This window comes from Brachyhypopomus gauderio, chromosome 9 (genome assembly GCF_052324685.1).
Source record: "Brachyhypopomus gauderio isolate BG-103 chromosome 9, BGAUD_0.2, whole genome shotgun sequence".
NCBI classification, from domain to species: domain Eukaryota; kingdom Metazoa; phylum Chordata; class Actinopteri; order Gymnotiformes; family Hypopomidae; genus Brachyhypopomus; species Brachyhypopomus gauderio.
Genome location: NC_135219.1, coordinates 26,567,841 through 26,590,210, shown reverse-complemented (window position 1 = coordinate 26,590,210; position 22,370 = coordinate 26,567,841). Strand labels below are relative to the sequence as shown.

Sequence of the window (22,370 nt, the reverse complement as noted above, 5' to 3'; positions counted from 1 at the left end):
GAAGTATTCTACTGTGCCTGGAAGGATAGCATCATTGACTACAAACGGGCACTCGCTAAAGTACGCTCAGCATACCTAGCCTCACTGATAGAGAAAAATAAAAACAATCCTAGATTTCTTTTTAATACTATTTCCAAACTTACAAAAAATCAAGCAGGCGCAGAACCTCAGATTCCAGTAAACCTCACTAGTAATGTATTTATAGATTTTTTTGATAATAAAATAGAGAATATTAGACAAAATATAAAACCTTTTATTAGCAATACAACTGGTATGTCATCTGGTTTGGTTGACATCGATTTAAATCGCATACTGGGAGAAAAACTTGATGCTTTTCATCCACTCCCACAATCAGAATTAGAGAAAATAATTTCTTCCTTAAGAAAAATTGAGGCCTGTGTAAGAGATATTAAATGCTGGATGTCTCTAAACTTCCTGCAACTTAATGAGGACAAAACAGAAGTTCTCCTTCTGGGCCCTAAGGCCTCAAAACAGAAAATTCCAGATCTAATGCTTAATCTCGCAGGCTACCCCATTACACCTGGCACAGTAGCCAAAAACCTAGGCGTCATACTCGACTCTGACCTATCATTTGATAAATACATAGATAATACTACTAGGATAGCTTTTCTACATCTCCGTAACATTGCTAAATTAAGAAATGCAATATCACAGGATGATGCGGAAAAATTGGTGCACGCCTTTGTTAGCTCTAGATTAGACTACTGCAATGCACTACTGTCAGAATGTTCAAATAGGAATCTAAATAAACTTCAAATAGATAAAATTCAAATCTAAATAAACTTCAAAACTTCAAAATGCCGCAGCCAGGGTTCTGACCAGAACTAGAAAATTTCAGCATATCAGTCCAGTCCTATCAGCCCTGCATTGGCTCCCAGTTAAACTCCATATTGACTTTAAAATTCTTTTATTAACTTATAAAGCATTGCACGGGCTTGCTCCTGAGTACCTTCAGGAACTTATTTCCTATTACGAACCCCCACGCCCACTAAGCTCACAGGGTGCTGGTCTTTTATTAGTTCCAAAAATTAATAAGGTAACAGCAGGGGGAAGAGCCTTTTCTTGTAAGGCCCCCCAGCTTTGGAATAATCTTCCTAAATGCGTCCGGGACTCCGACACAGTCACAATCTTTAAGTCTAGGTTGAAAAGATGCATACATCATGATGGACATTATTACATATTTTTCCTTTTCTTTCTCTTCTTTCTGTCTAAATAGTTGTTGTTGTCATGGTGACCGGTGTCGGCCAGAGGAGGATGGGTTCCCCCCCCGAGTCCTCTCAAGGTTTCTTCCTCATGCAAAAAACTAGGGAGTTTTTCCTTGCCACTGTCGCCTTTGGCTTGCTCACTGGGGGCTAGGACTCGGCACTTGTAAAGCTGCTTTGTGACAACAACTGTTGTAAAAAGCGCTATATAAATAAAATTTGATTGATTGATTGAGCATCGTGATGAGTTCATCCAGTGTACAAAGTTGGACCCGTTTAATTACGACATTGGCATCATGCTGTATGGCTGTGTACAAGACACATTTTCTACCCAAAGACACGCTAGCGCTGACACACAACAATGCATACATTAATCAACACAAGACATTCTCTAACGCATCTATCGAATGGCTTGAGTAAGTCAAGTGTGTAAGAGATGTTGACGAGCACCACGCCCTAAACCACGGGGAAATGAAGTTTGGCGCGTATTATGTGGACGGGTATTATGAAAAAGATGGTGTGCGAAAAGTCTTGGAATTTAATGGATGCATGCATCATGGCCACAAATGTCATTACAATCCTAACCCGGCACATCCTATGTCAAAGGTGTTGTATGGTTATTTGCGGAAACAGTTTGACACCAAGGTAGAGACACTTGTTCGCGCATATGGTTTGGATGTGGAGGTTATGTGGGAATGCCAATGGATCACAACTAAGAGGTGTGATCTGGGTGTTGCGGCTTTCATGTCCAAGTACTTGGCGCCCGAAAGACTTAAGCCAAGAGATGCGCTCTTTGGTGGTCGAACAAATGCATATAAATTGCATTACAAAGCAATGGCTGGTGAGAAAATTAGATATCTGGATTTCACCAGTCTATATCCATTCTGTCAGGCCCGGAAGAAATACCCTGTAGGGCACCCCGAAATATTTTTCAAAGACTTTCGACCTCTTGAGGAATATTATGGTTTGGTCAAGGCCACAGTATATCCTCCAAGAAAACTCCTACACCCGGTTTTACCATATCGTTGTAATGGGAAGTTGATGTTCCCACTATGTCGCCTATGTGCCGAGCAGGAAAACCAGCTCCAGTCATGCACGCATAGTGATGAAGAGAGGTCCATCACAGGGGCTTGGGTCAGTATTGAACTGATGAAAGCTATTGAGAAAGGTTATGTGGTTGAAAAAATCCACGAGGTGTGGCATTTCCCAGACAGTTCGGAGACGTTGTTCTGCGAGTATGTAAAGACCTTTTTACAATACAAGCAGGAGGCCAGTGGTTATCCAGCGCATGTTGTCACAGAGGAAGACAGGGCAGACTACATCAGGGATTATTTTGAAAAAGAAAAGATCCAGATGAATCCTGACAAGATATGTCTTAACCCAGCGCGTCGTTCTATTAACAAATTGTTGTTAAACAGCCTGTGGGGTCGATTTTCAATGAGGGAAAACCTACCTGTGTCTGAAGTGTTGACGGACCCTGAACAGTTTTCACAACACATCTTTGGTGACGGATATGATGTTAAACACTTTTCATTCGTGTCCGACACCACAGCATTGATTCAGTGGTGCTATTCCGCGGGAGACAGCTGCCCGACCCGTGACATTAACGTGTTCCTCGGGGCCTTTACAACGGCGCACGCCCGTTTAGAACTATATAATCTAATGGATAGATTGGGTGACAGATTGTTGTACAGCGACACTGACAGCGTAATTTTTGTTTCTCACGAAGGTGATTGGGAACCCCCTCTGGGGCCTTATTTAGGCGATTTGACCGACGAGATCGGCGGTGGCGATTACATCACAGAGTTCTGCTCGGGTGGTCCTAAGACGTACGGCTATCGTACAGCAGGTGGTAAAACATGCATGAAAGCAAAAGGCATCCCGCTAAATTCTGAAAACTCAAAAGTTATCAGACTTGACACGTTGATTGACCTTGTTGATCATTATGTGGCGAATCGTGACAGTAGCCATCACATACTCGCCCGTGCAGACGGCATCGTTAGAAATAAAAAGAACCTCACGCTGAAAAACAAGTCAGTGGTGAAGCGTTTTAAAGTTGTATACAACAAACGCGTTCTGTTGTCTGATTTTTCAACACGACCTTATGGGTACTAAAGATAGCCATGACGGTCGCAGCAGTGGCGTAATGGGTGTTGATGGGATTGATTTTAGATTACAACACCCCCTTTTCATGTGTAATAAGTGGCCCATCAAATTCGGGAAAAACATTTTTTGTTAAACAGTTGATTGAGCGTGCTGATGAGTTGGTTTCAAAGAAAATAGAAAATATAGTGTACATTTATGACTGTTGGCAGCCCCTTTATGATGAAATGTTAAAGATAAGAAATATTGTCTTTGTTCAAGGGATACCAACATCATTATGTGATGATACACTTCTACCAGTTAACAAAAATAATTTGTTAATAATTGATGATGTTATCAGGCATGAAAATCTGTCACCTTTCGGCGAAATTCGCCGTTTTGAAGTTGAAAAGGGTGACCTGCGTGAATCGTGTAGATCCGATGAGTTTTTTGTTTGGGGGGGGGGGGGGGGTCGGGAGATTATATGTATATATTTTAATTATCACATTGACTTAATAAGCAAACAGAACACTTCCGAAATCGGCAATTTCAATGACACAGTGGCCAGCAGTTTCCGCCCGAACCATCATAGAGGCCAAATAGCGTTTCAATCATACGAACGTTCTTCATTCATGTTATTCATTTACTGCTAAGCGGGACGAGAAGCAGGACCTAGTGCTATACCGGGGACAAGTCAGAAGAGCGTACATTTACCAGATCGTACATTTACCACTACATTTACCAGATCGTACATTTCCCAGTGGATTTAATTGGGTTATTAATGGTTTCAATCGTTTTCATATTTTGCAGTAAAACAAAGTTACTGCCGTTCGCTACAGCGTTGAATACTGTCAGAGCCATAAGCTCTTGTGATAAATAGGTAGATAGATAAGCCTATTAAGTTCGCGTCAACCCCGTGTAGTTAACGGTGACATAAAATAAGAAACGAGATTTTTTTCTAGTGTCTGTAGTTGTAACTGGTGAATCCAGGGACGGGTGAGGACAACATTCACGCCAGGGCTGAAAAGGTTGAAGATGAAGTTGTGAACTCTTGTCGTTTGAGTCTACCCTGTGCTTTAGCCCATGTTAGAAAATAAAAACACGTGAACCTGGTATTTTTATACTCATTTTCGCTGCTGATGTATTTATTGGTTCATTAAGATGTAATGGTTTTGACTGAGCCATCTGGAATGGCGAAAGCGGCCTCTCACGTTTACGGATCTGGCTCCATACATTGAATCCATTGACAAGACAGTCAAAAAAAAATTTTTATGGATTTTACTATATTTTACGGAGCCCGTAAGGTGACATCATGTAAAAAAAATAATAACGCGTGGCCACGACTTACTAACGCGTGGGAACGAGATACTATGTCGCCTTTCACACGCGGCAACAAAGTTTATTTTTTCACAGCAAAGCAAGCAGATCCCAGGGATGTTCGCGAACTGACTGCCCAAGGAAGGTAAACCTGGCTTTATATAAAGTAATACTTAATTATCTTGTTCGCACGCGTTATTATTTTTTTTACATGTATCACCTGTCGCTGTATCCCGGTACACCATCAGTCACCTTTTAATTGATTATAAAGACTCCTGAAAGCTTCCGTCTCAGAACAGATTTGCTTTCAAACATGCCTGTTGTTTACATTCAGAGACCGCGCAGGTAGTGTAAACATGTCGGACAGACTACATAGAAACTTGCCGCTTCTTAAACTTTTATTTAAAGCCAAACCGGCACAGAGACGCATTATTTTACATACGGCGTCTAATGAGCTAATTTTAACACTGTGTGAGGTCGCTCTTAACGTACTTAATGGTACTATACCTCTCACACCAAGAAGAGGTCCGAAATTAAATTTTTTGCTGATAAAAAGGTTGGTGTTTCACGGAAAAAGAAAATAATTAATCAGAAAGGGGGTTTTCTTCTACCGTTGTTGAGCGTTGCTTTACCGTTTATAACAAGTTTGATAACTGCCAAATAAGCTGAACTGCCGGAGTTTGCTGAAAAAATGTTTTTGGTGCCACAGCACCAGTTGGATAAGTTAAAGAGCGAGAACAATCAGGGGTCTATCAGACAATTTGTAGAAAATGACTTGGACATGTCGATTAGAAACATTTTGGCCAGGAGGGATCTTGACGCCCATGAGAAGGCCAAACTTTACACAACTGTGTTACAGAGATACTTATCCATTGTTAAACATGGTGATATGGAGACCAACACATTAACATTGTCACTACCGCCTGCGGATGTTGTTAATAAAGAAACGCCTGTTGTTGATCAGACGGGTGACAAATATTCAATAATTGACGATGTTCTAAAAAATGTACCGTCACGAAGCAGACGGAATGTTCAGTATGTTTTAGATAAAATGTCTAAATCAAAAGAGGTGTCATTCTGGAACGAATCAGGCGAATTTGTCTTAAATGGACACGCTGTTCCAGGGTCACACATACTGGACTTAGTGAAAAGTGTCACCAGTGCACATAATGTTAGCGATGATCGCAGACCGTTGGGGTGGGATGAGTTTCTAAAGGCTTTTGCTGTTTTAAACATCCCTCTTTCCACCATACCAAACAAGTATGTCAGGCAAAAAATTAATTTGTTGAAAAAGCCAGCCGACTATGCGACACCATCAAGAGATGTTTTACAACCGTCTGTTAAGAGTGTTGAAACCCCCAATTTTGTTTCACCCCTTCTAGATAAAAGTGTTTGGTTAAACTTCTGAAATGTTATTTATTTTTATTTTATTTATCTGATGATTGTTGTTTACATGATGCATATTTTCAAATTGTCATTTGTTTATTATTGTTGTGTTTCTAAATAAATAAATAAATGAGTTAATGTTTAAATCTTTGTTTTTATTTGACATCTTACATAACAGCGATCACACAATAAACATAGAACCTTTTTGAACATGCTGCACACACAAAAACCTTCTGTTCTTACAAATACATGGAAACAAACGTTTCACAAAGTTTGAAACCATATAATCATTTTTTACCAAATTAAAACTATATTTGGACCTCTTCATAACTGCACCGCCTAGCCATGTGGTTTAGAAAAAACACACAGTGTTGACCGCATGTGGTTGATGTAAAGTCTTGTACTTGTCTGGTAGAGTACAGCGTTGTCGTGCATGTTGTTTTAAGAAATTTGCCAATCATTTTAGGGAATTTGTCATAGTCGGTTGCGTTTCCAAAACTGTCAAAAAAACACCCCACACGATCTTCGCTTATGTAGACAGCAAGCCAGTGTTCACCAGGAAGATCAGACGGGTGTGTGTTAATAATCACCATAGCCGGTAATTTCCTTATGACATTCGGAGGTAATTGGTCACATGCCAACACGCCAAGAAAATGTGTGTTGATAGACACTTTACCCATTACAGCTGACAGCTCTAAAGTATTCATCAGTAAAAATCCACCAAAACTTGCCTACGGTTCGACACTTCAATAATGCTATCAAAAACCGCATACACAACCAAATTTACTGTGTGGGAGTGGTTCTCTGAAACGATCCTCCAGCCTGATATTACCCGATTTGACCAAAGACACATGTTGCCCGCACTCTTCATCAGGTGTTAGATTAAATGCATACAGAGTGTACCCCTGTAGGAATTCCTGTCTATCAATAGGCAGTGCTTGGTTTTTCAGATGTCTTCCTGACGTAAGTGCTAGCTGGAAGAATTCGCGCACGGCGGAGCCGGTACGGTAATCGGGCTGATGTGGTTTAGCTGGAAATTGTTGACCGTCTAAATAGACGGCAAGAAATTCCAAGTTGTAATGTTTAAATGCGAAAGGGTTTTTATTATAAGCACCAGTAAATGCGTCATTATCAACCATCGCTATTATCATTGACTTTGAGTCCCCAAAAACAAATTTTCTTGGTTAGAAACACGCGTTCCGGCGGGTATTGAAAAGTTTTTTTAGACATACTCTGTCAATAGGGTATTTGGCAGTTGATGACAACAATGCCTGAGCATGACCCAGCTGCACAGCGGGTGACACAGATACTTTTTTGACAAATAATGATGCGGTGATGTTTACTTTGTATGCTAATGCATCATGCCGCATTAGACAGAAATCATCTTTACTACGTGTCGTGCGTATTTTTATATCAACGCCATTCAGCATCAATTTCTCCTGAAAAAATATGTCACTATGAATCGGTGTCAATAGTTCCACCACATTACTAGCATTTGTGAATGTGGCCCTCTTTGCCAATCCAAGATTGTCCCTAGCGGGGTCTGTTTCATCCATATGTCTGGCGGTATCCAGATAAAAGAGCCCTGCAGAGAACACTGTTTCCAGGGTGTCCCGACCATAGTTGGCCAGACAATCTATCATGCAACGGTATGGGTAAGTACTTGAACTCTGCGATACCAGCCTGTCGCCTACGGACACGTCGACCTGCGAAAATATTGTAGCTCCTGGATAGTTTATCAACCCCACAGCGGCTCCATCGTCAATATCTCTTCCGTCAGGTTTTGTGATTTTAAGCCGGAGGTACAATACTGTGTTATTTAGATCCACATAATCTTCACCGTGCCCCGTTATAAAAAACTCCAATGGTGCGGTGTCAGAAATTGCAGAGAGAGGCGGAATTTCGACATAGGTGTTTTTCTCGATAGCTGTTTGTGTTAAAGGTACTGTAAACAAATCCAATTCTGATTTAATACACTCTTCAGACATGCGATGAAGTAGGGCCATGATCAGAAAATGGTGTTAACAGCCTTTCTACAGGATGGTGTTGACTGTCTCCCCTTACTCTTTCTTTTCGACACTATGTGTTTTTTCACCTCACGCTTGGTTTTTTTAGCCGGACGGCCACGCCTCTTACCAGGGGGCCGTTTCACAGATTTTCGAGCCATCACCAACATGCCCGATCCATCTTGATTATGCGCCATCATACGCGTCAGACCGTTACTGACAACATCGCTTACAATGTTTTTAGCAGCTGATTTTAGATGTGGTTTGGCTATATTAAAACCCGATTTGATCAGAGGTATGGCCATTCTGAACAAATTTCTAAAAATCCCACCGAAACCGGCGCCATACATTGTTGGGCTGCCCGTATAGCCGGGCATGTGACCCCCGGCCTGATTGTGATAGTAAGAAATGTAACGTTCGGGATCCGATCCATAGCCGGTCTGTTGAACGGATGCATTTCAAAATCTGTTTTGCTTGTTTTACACAACCACCTTCCCGTAGGAAAAATTTACGTACTGGTTCTGATCAGTTTTCACCTCTATAGCGATGTCGTTTATCTGAGTCTTTGTTATAGAAACGTAGTGTGGCTTGTTGTATCTAATTGTGACAACATCGTGGTTGTTCCCCGTTATATGTACACATCTTAACAGGGGTACAAAACAGTCTCTGACGAATTGGTAGTCAATGATGTCTGTGTAAACAAACATCGCATAGAAACCGCCATAGATGTCCACGGGGTGTGGCGCATATTGTTTCTGCACGACATCCGGATCATTCGTTTTACCAAAACACTCTAGCATCACTCCCGGTTTAAACCTCAAGATGATGGCTAGTTTGCCGTTAAATATCAATCCAACATCAGACTGTGTCTTAATAAACACACTGTCTTATTTGGTCATAAATAAGACCTATTGAATAGTCAGCTAGAAGGTTATTGATCTCGCCAATCAACCTCTGTATGTTGTTATAAAAGCCGGTGTCCAGTTAGATTTGAGGGCTAAAATTATGTTGGGGTGTCTCCCGCATTTCGGTAGTGGCTTCCTGATGTACGCGAGTCACATAATCTCCCAGAATACAGAACGAGTGTCTGAAGAGTGCACTGCACACAAACGCGCACACAGGCGACAGACTTTTTTTCTCTAATCGCGTGTGGGAAGGAGAGAGAGAAAACAGAGAAAGCACTCACCACCCCCAACACCCCCCCCCCCCCCCCCCCGGCACGACAACTTACACTCGCCACTCCCATCCTCCCTGAAATCAACTTTTGCAATTCTGCCTTATAGGCCGTAAGGTGAACCTTGAAAAGTCCTTCAGAAAATAAATTCCGCTCCGCGCTCTCCGAACCAAACACGCTTCAGCTCATAAAAAAGAACGAGTTATGTTGAGGTTTAAAAAAAAGTTTCGCCGCTCAAAATACAGTACTTTTTTGTTCGCAGCGTTTAATGGAAGGACTAGTGCCTGGCAAGGCGTATGTATATTCGGCAGGCGTAATAAAATTTTTGCTCGCGAGAGGTGCCACGGTTGAGACATCATCAGAATGGACCAATCGGATAGCTGGTATGTCAGCTGAGCTAGTAGCAGACGTAGTAGCAGCGCGTTCATCCAGCGGTACCGAAGAAGAGGAAATCTCGTCCGAAAGTGTTCAAAAAAAGAAATCTTCAAAACGTAAAGTTTGTTACATGCATATATCGTCTGTTAAGCATGAGGAAATAAGGAATTTCACCAGCACAAGGTGGAATACGTATCGAAATAGTCTTCGGCAGTGGCTAGAGTTGCGGGGCGAGTGCAGAGACGTAGCAGAAAGTTTCAAACAGTCTTGAACTGGACTTTGAAGAAATTCCCGATGATGCGGCTTTCCATCCCACACGGTACCGGAGGATTATTGACCAGCGAGAGATCGACAGAACTAAACGGCGTCTCGTGCGAGAAACAGAGAGGGGAGATGACCAACAGGCTATCTCTGCTTCAACTACTGGGACTACTCCGACCAGGAAACTTCGGTCCAGATCAAGCCTCTCCATCTCCAGCTCTGGCCCCGTTCTTCCTGCCATCTGCATCGTTTGCAAGAAAGGCTGCAAAAAGAAGCTTTGACAAAAACACAGACTTTAACTGCAGGTAAGACTGGGTATCACCCTCACCCCCCACCACACAGTAGGTAGTCTATGCAAATACATCCCATCCCCCATGAATGACTATGACACACACACACACAGGTTGGGAGAAGTTGAATGACTATGTGGCCTACACTGCTACACAATACTTGTATTTGTCTAATTCTAATATCAATGTATGTCTGAATTGCCATGATGTGTTGTGCATGTGAAATTACTTTCCAAAACATAACATCCCCATGCCTATAATATGCCCCCCCCAGTGTTTTAGATCTTTGATATAGAATGAAGCACACTTTGACTTTAATGGGGGTACTGGGTATGTTTGTATAAATGTCATAGCATGCCTGATGTTAATATGCCACTGATTACCTGTTTAGAATTGTGGCCCCTCAGCCTGATCCCCTGTCTGGTCAACACACTGCTTTACAGCAGCAAGCCCATCCCCCGGTCCATTCCCCCACCCCCCACTGCCCCTCTCACACTTGTACACTTGGGACTGTCCCTGTGTGTTGCTGGGCAGCCCCAGCAACCACACTTGTCTCTAGAGGTGTGTCCTGGCTGTGCTGTACATCTGTGTGCACAAGAAATCTTTTTTTGGGTGCAACACCTAGCACCATTTTTACCACACCACACCACCAGTGTTAATTTCGTTGACGAATAATTTTCGTCATAGTTTTCGTCAACGAACCTTTTTTCACGACGAAAACGAGACGAAACTAAATAAAAAACTATGCGAAGGGATAAAAACGATGACGAAATTAATGGACATTTTCGTCAACGAGTAAAAACGAGACGAAAATATTGGCCAGCGACGACATCTAATCAGACCTGATTTAGTTTAGTGAAAGGTAGGGATAAGTTAAGAAGAGATCCAGCTGTAACTACTTTAGCGTACACAGATAGGCGGGACAAACCGGGTAACCGTCCAATCAGAACTAACGTCTTCACATCGCACAGAACCCGGGAAGACCATACCAGCCTGTGAACTGTGGCCACTCCTGAAATTCAACTCGATGTTAACTCGACAATGTCAGCAGGGAGAAAGATGAGCGGCGATATATGGACACATTTCTCCTTTGACTTTGAGAAAAAGAATACGGTGTGTAAACCATGTGTGACAATGATGTCGGGAAAAATACGACAAATGAAACGATATCAGCGGTCTATGACATTGTTGTTTTTACGGCACCCAGTTTTATATACAATGTAATATGCATTGTTCATAAACTACATATGCTTTTCAGGTAGATCGGACCTACTGGTCATCAATGGTTTATTATTGTTATGCTCAATAACTATAAGTTCAGGTCAAAAAAGTTGTTTGGAAATTTGTTTTTGTATATATTGCAAATACAAACAATAATATTCTGTAACTGGTTAATAAATGTTTCATTTTGTGCAAGAGTATATAATGACTATTACACTATATTTATTTTAGTCAACTAAGTTCTTTGAATAATTAGTCGACTAAATTCTAATGATAATTAGTCGACAAAAATTAGACTAAGACTAAAACAAATCCAAAGACTAAATTATGACTAAAACTAAATGACATTTTAGTCAAAAGACTAAGACTAAAACTAAATCAAAAATTGCTGTCAAAATTAACACTGCACACCACCAGGAAAAATGAAGGCTTCATTTTTTTGCCTGCATATTTATTCATCCTTTGTTCTTTTCTTTTGTACAAGGCAAGTTGCAGGAAGCTGCTGAAGTGAAGGATGACCAGAGCATCCTCATTCACATCAAGGACAGAGACTGGAAGATGGAAATCTTCAAGTGACATGGATGACAAGAAATCCAGCCCCTGATTCTGTTCTACATGTCATACACTGTGGTTGCAGAGGGAGTGTGTGTGTGTGTGTGTGGTTGCAGAGGGAGTGTGTGTGTGTGTGTATGTGTGTGTGTGTGTGTGTGTGTGTGGTTGCAGAGGGAGTGTGTGTGTGTGTGTGTGTGTGTGTGTGTGTGTGTGTGGTTGCAGAGGGAGTGCCTGTGAGACAAACAGATGCTCCTGTTTCTCTGCAGGACTCTGTTGTACAGACTTGTGCAGGTGTTCCAGCTGTGTGTGTGTGTGTGTGTGTGTGTTTTAGAGAGAGGGAGAGAGATAAATATATATTTTACCGCTATTCTATTTGTATCATTGTCATTCCTTTTATTATGGTTATGTATATACGTTTATGCCGGTTGATGTAAATGCCGGTTGATGTGTATGCCCTCATTGTTTTGATTGTTTTTTTAATGTGTTGTTAGTGAATAAATGAATACCTGAAGGGTCCTTATTGATAATTATTGATAATTAAAATTATTTCCATTTATTTATTAAAATGTCAACATGAAACGGTAACCTTATCATCCACTTGCACAATAGTTGTTTGTTCTATAAATAAAGGAATTCATTTAGCCCCTGTTACAAACACATGGATGGCTATCAATAATTATTGCAATTGTTTCCATTAATTGATCAAAATGACAACATGAAAGGCCACTTGCATAATTGTGATTTGTGCTGTAAATAAAGCACTATTTAGTATTAATTTGGCCCAATTCAGAAGTACATGAATGAGCATTATGATAATGCTCATTCATGTATTTCTGAGGGCCAAATAAATACTAAATAGTGCGTTATTGTATATAAAGTGGGCATAAAATAATATTAATCAATGCTATTGTTGATAATAATTATTTTATGCCCACTATAAAATTATATTTTGGGAGATTCCTTTCTGTAGGTTATATTTGACAGCACTAGGCAGGTTGTCATTTTTTCCAGTTTGTTGTCGTAAATCGGTTACGTGATTGGTTTAGCGCGGTTACGCGATGTCATGTGACGTCAAAATCGTCATTCAGCGCAAGGAAAATAGTTCTTCAGAAAACGTCTCCGTTTAAACAAAGTACAGGATTCTGTGACGCGAAACTTTTGGTAAGTGCAATATAACTTCATCATTTTTATCAGCTAACGGGCATGTAGCTCGGAGATCGCGGAGAGGATCAGAACGAAAATGGGGTTCACCTTACGGCCTATTATAGCTCTCTGACGTTATACCACTGCTTTAGGAAAATAAACCTGATGGTCGAGTGCACACGGCGATGTCCTATAAAACAGTCTGATATTACATCACAGACATCCACGGAAGGGGTGGTAACGTTGAAACACACACAAAACTTCACCAAGAAAAAATAACACCAGGATAATAATACCATCTTTAAAATTGTAAAATTTGCTCAATGTGTGTGTGTGTATTAGTGGTGGGCCGTTATCGGGCGATATAAAACTGGGTCAAAATAGGTAAGCAGCCGGGTTTTCATCCAAACCTTTCGAAAAAATAATGCGCAATTTCCAAGTTTCGGCAGAAAAAAATGCGAATTAAGCCTTGTTTCCATTCATTACAGTTATGCGAATAAACTTTAGATCATGTGAGAGGACGCCAAACAATAGTGGTTTTACGTGCATCTGGCAGTTACGCATTTTTGCACGTTGAGGTTTTGAAACATTTTTATTTTATTTTTTTCTATACATGGAGAAGTTAAATTAAATTTTTGCTCTCTCCAGAACTGTTTTTGTATGCATTTGCCATCTTTACATCGCGATCATGTACAGAACCACATGACTTGAGGCGTGTGTAGCGGATACATATGTTAGTTTATGGATTATGAACGGGGCACCATCCTGATTGCTCAGGAACCAGTATTGTGATAACGGAGATAGGTGGAATATGGTTTAATAAGTCTCATTACTAAAGGGTTAAGTTCTGGTTCCGCGCAGTGACCTAATACCATCGACCAAAATATGCATTTACCACCGTGACCAGATGAATAAATGTCCACATTTATTAAATGGTTAATATTACAATTGATACAAAGCATATTCCACCTAACTCCGTTATCACAATACTGGTTCCTGAGCAATCAGGATGGTGCCCCGTTCATAATCCATAAACTAACATATGTATCCGCTACATACAGTATATTGGTGCTGCCCGTGTGAGGATTTCGTTGTCATATCTAGCTATTGGTCAGAAATGTACTGCTACCGTTATTAATCATTGCCATAATCCCGTGTCTTTACTGGTTGAATTTGAGCAAATGACTTGTGTTTTATGTAAAATGTTCCACGTCGTGTTTATGTCAGTGAAGCTTCCTGTAAATTAGCTGCAGCGCACTTGCCCTGGTGCAAATTTTGTACATACGCGAGGCAGGGAGTTTCAGTCGCGATTACCGATTGTAAATTCTTGTCTCGGCCATAAGCTGAGTTTACGCGGGTTCCGTAAATTCTGTCTGAAGTGGCCAAGCTCGATATTTCGGGGACAAGGTTCGGCCCTAGCCTGACAACGGACGAACCCTGGAAATACGAGTTAAAGGCGAGAGATTCTTCTTCGCGTTTATCCGAAGTTAATATCTTGTCTTGTCGGACAACTTGAGAGGGCTGCGTGTTCCAGCATCTCAAGTCAAAGCCCAAGAGCCACAAATTGCAATTTAATCCTTTCAGGTGGCGCTTAGGCGCACGGTAAATTGTGTATTTGTGAATGCCACAGCGCGGTCGTTGCTCAACGATGAACCCATGGCAAATTAAATATTTATGAGTCTTAATTAACCTTTGAACAAGTAGTTGATATTGTGATAAAATTTTTAACATTGATTGTAATTGTGGAAACGCAGCGGTGCTCTTGCTGTTTTTCTCCTAAGTGCTGAACTAACGAAAAGATTGAACTAAACTATAGCATCTCTAGACGTGGTCGTCTGAGATCAGTGTACCTCCTTCTGAGGTTAAGTTAAACTGAACGCAAACTGAAGCAGCGCTGAGACCCGCTTGGGTAGGCTGTGCTAAAATACGTCACCTCCGACGTAACTTGTTCCCTAGCGGAAAGGGAACCTGTTAGCTGAACTAGCTAGCTGGCCTGCTAAGGCTAGCCTACTGTGTTGTGAAAGTAAACTCTTTGTCTCCCTCGCGTGGAAAGCCACACATTGTTGCTTAAGTATAATTGTTTAGCGCTCCCCAGTAGGAAGGAAACAATAGCTAAACTGGTTAGCTTTGGAAAGCTAGTCCTTGCCTTTTGAAACATAGCGTTGTGTCTCCATCGTGCGGCTGCACATGGAATGTCAATACAAGTGAAGTGTTTAAATGTCACATGCTGTTTATGTACCTAGTTAAAGCATTATAGTGTATTATACTGTACCATAAAGCCATTGTATAGAAGTGATTAATATTGAGTTATTAATGTTATTGTTGTTTTAGATCCACTTGTACCAATTAGTAATAAATTGACTAAAGTTAATCAACCCCACAATCCTAGACTAAAGACAGCTCAACAGTTCTTGCCTTATAGTATTAATCAAGTGAAATTTAATTTTTAAATTAAATTGGAACTTACATTAAATCCCATATAACCAAATACTTTCCACTCTAGTATTTTAAATATTTTTCTTATTCTTTTTATACACATTTATTTCTTATTTGTTGTTTTAATTCTTTTACTTTCTAAGTAATTACTGAAACAATCATTTAAATCACATTTAACCATACCTTTATAATCCCCTATTTAGCCTTATACACATATATACCTACACATATAATCTATTAATTTATTCTTATTACTTCTATTTACTCAACATTCCCTATTCTAGTCATACGTGTTGATTTAAAGGGTGTATATACCACATATGTTGATTGAGGGAAACAGGCAGAATACAGATTAGCGACTAGATCATTAGCCGCATCACTACAAACCTGTAACCCAAACAATAAATACCATCACATAATTCAAATAGGGAATAACCACCAGCCTAGCACATATCTTTCACTGTGGAGGTTCACAGTGGTTGCCACTGAGCCCCACACGTAGGTGTGGTTCTTGGGTGATCGTAGCCCTTGGTTGGCAGACAACAGCCCTGATACTATAGGGGATCCCACTGTCGAGAAGCTCACCTGTGAGAGCCACTGCACCTGGAACTTGTCAATTCTGAATGTGACCCAAGAGCCCTGAACATCACGTTCAGCCGGCCTGGCTCTGACACCCAGTAGTTGATACAGTATACGTGGGTCCTTGGTAATCCAGTGTGAGTCCTCTGACTGTGGGGGTGAACACCCTGGAGTGATATCCAGCCAGAGTTATTGCACCTGCCGCTAATCCAGACTGAATAGGGCAATCACTGTGAGCAGTGAACCCCCCTGAAACTCAGTTTGACACTATAGCGTGGGTCCTTAATCGAGATGTGAGTATTTCCTCCTGAGGTTCCACAGTGAACCTCTGGATTTACTCCAAACCCGTGTTATCGCACCCATTGCTAGTCAGATCTGAGTGAGGCGTATACTTGCACAAGTAACCCCTCCTTCAGGTATTCAGCTCTGATGCAGTAGCGTGATCTTTAACTGTGGTAACGGGTCCTCCGCCTGGGGTTCCACCAACCTAGAGTTACTCATTGCTGGAGTTTTGCTGAGCAGGAGACCGTTCAATGAAGTTCACAGCGGCGTGACGGTGTTCGGAGCAACCGCTCTAGCGCTCACTACAGTGAAAGAACTTAATACACAAACACATAAACTGCCATTAACACATACACATATCTGTTTTCTTTTGTTTGTTTTGTTATTTACATATGGGTCAGACCACTACCCACATACGCTAGAAAATCTTGCAATAACTACCTTCAAACACCATCAGATCTAGCTGACCCAAGTCAAAACTCTAGCAGTTAAAACCTAACACACACCATGAGTAAGTCAGGTCAGGCAAGCGCCCCAAAGAGAGACGACACCATGAGAGATGTAGAAGTCCCCTTGCAGGAACTAACCAAAGACATAGTCCCTGGCTACTTAGAGGAAGCTCAACAAGCTGAACCCACTAGACTAACTGACCTCATGACTGACTGCATAGCATCACACATAACTAAACAACTCAAGGGTCGAGAGCTCACCGAGGTCATAAGCAAGATAGCCCTCCTGACCATCACACAGTTGAAAGCCGCTTATAATGAAAGAGACCAATGGCAGAAGAAGTTCAGTAATGCCATCCAAGTAAGCCTCCAAATAGAAGAAGAAAACACCCAATTAAGAAGAGAGATTGTTGAAGCCACCGAACTAAGAAACCAGACTCGAGAAGAAACTAATCTTGAAAGACAAGAACTCATGTCTGAATTGTCAAAGGCAAAGTATGACCTAGTAGTATCGCAACAAAATCAGCGCAAGTTAGAGGTCGAGTTTGCAGAAGCCAAAACTGAAACATGGAGTCCATCCTCACGAAGGGAACCCCCAGAGAGAAGTTCCACCGCTTACCGGAACGAAAGACATCATTCCCTGAACCCTGAACAGAGCAGAAGACCTGAGTGGGAAAACTCTTACCCGGAGAGACAGAGTCCCGCGTCCAGCCACCAAGGTAGCCCAACAAGGCATACAGGGCTGCCTACCACACATGCTTTCACTTCAGGACACCCCTCAGTCCCTCCAAGCAGGCCTGGCCACACAGACCTAGCCAGTCTCGGGTCCTCTACAGAAGGCCAGTCGCCAGGAGGCTACCCGCCTCTAAGACCCTCTGACAGAGAGCTTGACAAAATAGCACGTAACATCATTACCCTTCGAACCAAAGCCCAATAGTGATAACGATGTCAGCATGTACTTAAAAGACATTGAATACTACCTGAGAAAATTCCCCTGCGCCACTGTAGATGACAAGGTGTACCTCATAAAGGTGACATCTAGCAGGGAGGTCAGTAGCTTCATCGAACGTCAGTCTGTCCAGATAAGAGCAGACTATAACCTGCTCTGCCATGCATTAGAAGACGAATTCTCCAACCATTTACATCAGACGGGATTGATAGCCGCTATGGAAACAAAACAGCAAAGGCAGGAATCACCCCAACAATACTATTCCCGCCTCCGTCAGGCCTACTTTGGGTCTTGCAAAGAACCTGAAATGGAGGAAGACATAAATTTCAAGACATTATTTGTCCACAACCTCCATCCCAATACTAGCCACCAGCTAGGAGTGGCAGCCTGTCCCCAAACACTATCTAGTTGACAGCTTCATAATCTAGCCATTAAAGGTTTCATCAAACATACCCAAAAGCGGTCCAAACCTCCAAAGGTCCAGAACTCAGATTCCAAACTCCCACGGTTGGAGCTTGAAGAGGCCCCAGGTTTGGAGCCCTCAGGCTCGACCCTGACCCATGAGGCCAGAGGACGCCCCCAATACCGAACACCTGACGAAGGCCACGGACACTCTCAATCCCGCTGGAGGGATCAAAACAGAGACCGGTCCAACTCTACTACCAGCCGAAGCTCCTCCAGAGAGCACCAAGCTATGTTCTCAGACCCTCAGAACGGAGAACAAACTCACAGCAACTACAGAGGGAACAACACCCTTCCAAAGATGAAATCATATTCACACAACAAGCCACAATATGATAGTCATCCAGGTCAAACTGAGGAAAGGCATGGTAAAACTCACTGCAAAATAGATCTCCAGCCCAGAGATAAAGCCACTGACAACAACACCACCCTTGGAAACATGAGCCAAGAAGACCTAGAGTTCATCAAACGAATAGTGGGAACCCTTCAAGCCGCTAAAGCCCCTAAGGTTGACCCACTCTCACAGGTTGACCCACTCTCACAGCGTCACAGCGCTGAATGAAGAAAGTCCCAGACCACAACGCCAGAGAGCAGAACAAGAACTCCACAAAATTTCCAGTGAAACAGAGATCAGGCCTTATTGCACACCAACTCCATACGGTGGGGGGAAGACCACTAATACCCCCCCTCAAGAAGAGGTGAACTCCACCCCTCATAAGACAGTATTAGTTGTACAATTAGACCCAAAAGAAAGACTCGGCCAGGAGGATCCCTCCATCATCCAAGGTGAACCTCCATTCCAACAGTTCCTAGGCCATCTCAGTGAGAAAGGAGCTGCACGCAAACTCCACCTGTCAGTGAAGTTAGAAAATTCATTAACTCAGGAAGCTCTGTTAGACACAGCATCTGACCTCACCCTGATGTCCACCACTCTGTTCCATCAGGTTAAAGCCATAACCAGGAAAGCTAACAAAGAGCTACAGCCTCAAAGTTACCCCCTGAATGTCCAACCCTACTCACATACAAGCATAGCAATGGACAAAATAGTCTGGATCCATCTGACTATTGGCCCAATGGACCTCGTTCACCCGGTTCACATTTCTCCCCTGGAGACCATCCCCTTTCTCATTGGCAAGGATCTCCTTAACCGATTCAAGCCACTGATTGATTCCAAACAGCTAAAAATCTGGACACAAGTCCGGGAACCATTACCAGCTTCCCTACCCAGTCCCTCGTCAGTGTGCCACACATTTGAGATACAAGCCACAATACCTGGCCACCTCTGGGAGCCGCCAGGCATCACAGATATAAAACTGACTAAACCGAAGCAAGACACTCCACGGCCTACCTGGCCCCCTAACTAGAGTCTCGCAAATCAAGACACCTTTCCAGGTGACCTAAAGACAACTGCAGGAAAAGAAGAACACTTGCAGCAAATCATCAATATGGTTCCATCTTCAACAGAACTTACAGGGGGGTCTCTAGAACATCCATGTAGTCCAGGGCAAGACCTAGACGCAGATGCCACAGACTTTTTCCTCCCTCCCGACCCATCAGTACTGGTGGGTATGAGGTCACAAACAGAACCATCAATCCAACTCAAGTCTGCATCAACTCAACCTGCATTGTCAGGTTCAGATCTCCTCGCCTTACAGGCCCAAGAGCCAGCTGATCACAAAATGGTTCTTAACCTCTCAGATTCCCTGACACATGACATTCTAAAACCTGACAGTAAGACTGTTCCTGACCTTAGTGACTTGTTTAGTGCTCGATCCTCACTCCGTCTAGTCAAGGGCCTGCCTACGTATGTCTCCGAGGCCCTCACTTCACCTGCGCTCGTGGTCCCTCGAAGCCAAAGGGGGGAAATGCTGATCCATGCCCATGACTCTCCATGTGAAGGCCACAAAGGAGTTAAGGCCACACATCAAGCACTGCAACAAGCCGCCTACTGGCCTGGCATGATAAAAGATGGGATAAACCACATCAAAGACTGCCTGGTATGCCACCAGTTTCAGCCCTCAGTTTTGACTCACAGAGCCCCAAGACAAGAACAAGGACTAACCTCTCTGTGGTCAAACCTCCACAAACACCGCAAAGCTACATTCACATTTGCACAACAACATCTCAGAAAGAGTGCTAGAAGACGCAAAGCTTATTATGATGTCAAAGCATCCCAACATGAGTCCCAAGTGGGGGACAAGGTGTGGTCCTCTGTGTTCGTCACACCGACAGGCAGGGCCAGACAATGCACAGAGAAATTAGCTCATAAGTCCTATTCACACTACACAGGGCCCTACACCATCACTGACAAACTCTCCCACAGAATCAAACTTCCTCCAGAAAGGGGGGATCCAACTTTATTTGGGCTCACCACGATCAAATCAAAACCCATAAGACTACCTTAGAGAACAAAATCTAAAGAAAGAAATCCCATAGAGCTATCTACAACTCTTCATCCATACTCTACTCTGGCCATTATTTCACCCACAATGTGTGCTAACCAAGCTGTCTGTGCTCTAGACACTTAGTGGGGGTGAACCCTAAAGGTGACCCTTAGCCCAACATGTAGTTAAATAGTTAAACAACGTATGATATGCATAAGCTTAACGATGTACAATTATCTCAGTAGGATGACCTGGCTGAGTGCAGTCCTGAAATTCAGCTTTATAAAAACCTCACTGTCTTAGTGCTTAACACCTACAGCATCGTTTTAAATAAGACCATATGAACAGCTAATATGCTTCTCTCTGTCCTACATGTTGATGATGCTCACACCCAACTGGTAAACACACTTATTTCAGACATGTGGCGTGGAATCCGTGCCTCCATTGATAGCTCTGCTAGGGGAAGAACCCCTCCATATTTAGTACCTCTCTTTTTGGTACAACACAATTTGACCAAAGCTACTAAAGGAACCTCCACAGATTTGTGGGCTCACTTTGCCTATACCTTAGGTGGTGTGGTTCTAATATATGGCAACCCTCAAGATAGGGAACCAATCTCCCTAGTTAACTTACCCATAGTATTTACAGAAAACCTCTACCAAATTTACTCTTCCAAATTATGCGTGTGTACGTAAGCCAAAGACATCTACTACCTTTAGTCCAAATAAATCGTTTATACGTGATAGTACTAATGGTATTTGTGGCCTCCGATTTCTGATGAACAGTGCGCAGTGCCCTGTCACCGTCACCTCTAAAGCCTCCAAAGCTATACTGCATGTCGGAGATTTGGCTCTGTATCAGTTAAACCCTGATCAATATGAAAGTGAAATAGAAATAACCGACTTCTTTGCGAAACACTGTCTAGAACTAGAAGCACATACCCTTACATGTATACAATATGAAGATACCCAAGTGATTGACTTGAACCCAGTAGGAAATGTATTGAAGGAAATCCCATCCCTACCTATCGCCCCTTCTCAATCTATCTCCTATTCCTGGTCAACCTCAGACACCGTACTAGCCACCATTATGGGGTTAGGATACGTGTTAGTTTTAATATAGCCTACTTCTACCTAATGCGAACTCGGATCCTGCAAACCCAGTTAGACGAATGTACCAGCCACCTAGTCAAGTTTGTCAGACGCAAAGATCCTTAACCTGAAGTCCCTGGCAGTGACCAGGGGGAAGATGAGCTGGATAAGGACCTAGTTCTCCTAGAGTTACCCTTGTAGTGCACGATAAAGATAATGTTGTACTAGTTATCCCAACCTGTTACTTATATGATTTCTTTATCTTTCTCTTCTCTTCATGAGGCAACCCCAATAAAGCATGTGAATGTTGGTGTCATGATATGCTCTGCATCCTTCAGCTCTCTCCATCTTGTGGTATGCCACCCATTATCGTGGATGCCTTACCAAGTGGGGGATATGTAGTGGAGACAGCTAAACGCCATTTCACTGTGACACCCAAAATGGAATCCTTTGCCTAGAACTGAGCGACTGACTCACCCAGATTTCTTTGATGGTATGTAAAGATAAACACTGATTCTTTACAACAGCAACAGGCCCCAAAGGACCCACATCCATAGTGGTGTTTACCTCCCAAAAGCCTACAATGCTGACCTTATGATCTCCTGAGCTTGGGAGAGAGGCCATCTAAGAGAGGCTGGTCAAAACCAACCTTCGTCGAAGTACACTGGGACCACAGTCAGGAAGGACCATAAAACTCTAAATTCCAAC

At 42.5% G+C, this 22,370-nt stretch overlaps 1 protein-coding gene and 1 long non-coding RNA gene across 2 annotated transcripts in view; one reads left to right on the top strand and one right to left on the bottom strand.

Moving 5' to 3' along the window:
• tshr (thyroid stimulating hormone receptor) overlaps nt 1-22,370 on the bottom strand; it is a 169,491-nt gene that overhangs the window by 121,619 nt on the left and 25,502 nt on the right.
• LOC143523598 (uncharacterized) overlaps nt 13,009-22,370 on the top strand; it is a 30,726-nt gene continuing 21,364 nt past the window's right edge. The window contains exon 1 of the long non-coding RNA XR_013133415.1: nt 13,009-13,048. This is a non-coding gene — a long non-coding RNA (uncharacterized LOC143523598). The remainder of the gene's footprint in view (nt 13,049-22,370) is intronic.